Here is a 2,301-nt window from a genome sequence, read left to right as displayed (position 1 = left end):
TAGTTCTGTTCTAGTTCTGTTCTAGTTCTGTTCTAGTTCTGTTCTAGTTCTGTTCTAGTTCTGTTCTAGTTCTGTTCTAGTTCTGTTCTAGTTCTGTTCTAGTTCTATCTAGTTATGTTTTAGTCCTTTTCTAGTTCTATCTTAGTACAGGTTCTGTTCAAGTTTAAAACTTTAACATTTTTTTCCTAATATTTTATGATAATTGCATGTTTTTTTAAGAATAAATGATTATATTTTATGTTTATTTGATTTTTCATATAAAGTTAATTTTACTTTTTAATTAAAATAAAAACTTTTACTTAGTTTATAGCCATTTAATCTCAAATGTCTATTGATTTCCTTTTTCCATTTTCCACCTGTCTGCTTAGGCATTAAAACTAACAATTATGAAGCAACTTTTTTACACCTGCATGAATAAATCTAATATTCAGCTTAAGCTGACTTTAGGATTTTTATTTAACTTTTAAGAATATTTAATGAATTTCTAACCCCTAAAACCAAATATAACTGAAAAATCCAGTATAACAACATAATCAGCATTTTCATAAAGAAACAGACTAAAGATTAAATCTGAATAGGAAAATATAGTAAGAAATGTGGTTTATGGCTGGCAATTGATGCTCTTAATTTAGTTGGTTTAAGCATACAAATGTTGCCACTTAAAATTTTAATAACCAAGTAAACGCCTGTCTAACTGACGATGACGACAACAGCAACGACTGGTGATATAGTGTCTCTCTAACTTTTAAAGTGCCACAATGAATAGCTTAGACTTATATATGGTGTAATTTCTAGGAGTTATTTTATTTTTGTTGTTGTTGCTTTATTTCTTTTCATCTCAACATTTCATCGAAATAGACAGCAGCAGCAGCTTAGTCAGGCCTCAAGTAAAAAAACTAGCAAACTAATGATATACTAGCTGACTGACTAGATGGCTGCTATCTTTAAGAAAATATGTTCAAATGAATGTTTACCAGTAAGGCCAGTTTTACATTGATATTGCTCCCATTACGGTTTACGAAAAATATCAGAAAGATTTTTTCGAAAAAAGAACAAAAAAAAAAACAACACTGTCAAGAATCTGTGCTATTTGTGGCTGAAGTATTTTGCTTTAGCAGCTTCTTCTGGCCAAAGTATGATAGAGCGAGAACATGAAAGAAAATTGAGCAAAAAAAATAAATAAACTGAAAAAAGTTGCATCAACAAATAACGGCATATAATTTACTTGACTTATACTCGTTATTCAATAATAATGGTATTTAATGCTGCAGCAATAACAGCCAAAAGATACAAACATATCAGCAGCAACATTTGCTGTATGCAACAGGCAGCAGCAGGCAGCATCATGTTCATCAAGATCTTGATTGTACCAAATTGAACATGCAGAGCATTAGCTCTTGAACACTTGAAATATACAAGAATATTCAACAACAACAACAACCCAAACTACTTTATTACACCAAAAGCAAACACTTCAACTCAATTAAGCACACACGAGTAATGAAAAAAAAAACTTCTTAAAAAAAATCTAAAAAAATTATCATCATATTTGTGTTTGAAATTCATTGAGCAAAGGCAGTGAACAAAAAAAAATCCGGCATTTTTCTGTTGTTATTTGTAATTGATATTCTAAGCCTGAACAATTGCAAATCCTATATGCTTTAGCCATTGCATACGTTTAGTACAACACATTATTTTTAATACCTTAAGTAACACAAATTAAGCCTGAAACATATATTATAGAATTTTCCATATACAACAACAACACACACACAATTTATGGCAGTTAAGTCTAACTTTTAAAATCTCTACTTGAAATTATAGTAGTAATTAGAGTTAATAGTATATTGATAGAGTCTCTCTTTTTTCTCGGGAGTATCTACCTTTATGTCATGATTTATGTAACATTACTTCCTGCTTTTTATAGGAAAAAAATTTAAGAATTAACATGAACTCGTTTTATATAAATATAACTATTAAATATTTTACAAAAACATAAAGAAACATTCTCAAATTACCTATAAATGATGAAAGTAATAAAGAAGAGAAAATTGAATTAAAGTACCACACGATTTATGTGTAAGTTTAAACAAACTAAAGACTTAGGAAGGCTACTTTAATTAGGAGAAATTTAAAAAAGAACTAGAACAGAACAGAAATAGAACTGTAATAGAACTGAACTGGAACTGAACCAAAACAGAACTAGAACAGAACTAGAACAGAACTAGAACAGAACTAGAACAGAACTAGAACAGAACTAAAACAGAACTAGAACAGAACTAGAACAGAACTAGAACAGAA

The 2,301-nt window shown here is 29.3% G+C and overlaps 1 protein-coding gene across 1 annotated transcript in view; it reads left to right on the top strand.

Moving 5' to 3' along the window:
* LOC111682525 overlaps positions 1 to 2,301 on the top strand; it is a 59,540-nt gene that overhangs the window by 21,034 nt on the left and 36,205 nt on the right. The window lies entirely within an intron of this gene.

Source organism: Lucilia cuprina, chromosome 3 (assembly GCF_022045245.1).
Source record: "Lucilia cuprina isolate Lc7/37 chromosome 3, ASM2204524v1, whole genome shotgun sequence".
Lineage (NCBI taxonomy): Eukaryota > Metazoa > Arthropoda > Insecta > Diptera > Calliphoridae > Lucilia > Lucilia cuprina.
Note: the sequence above shows the minus strand (reverse complement) of the source record. Positions and strands in the feature narration are given on the sequence as shown.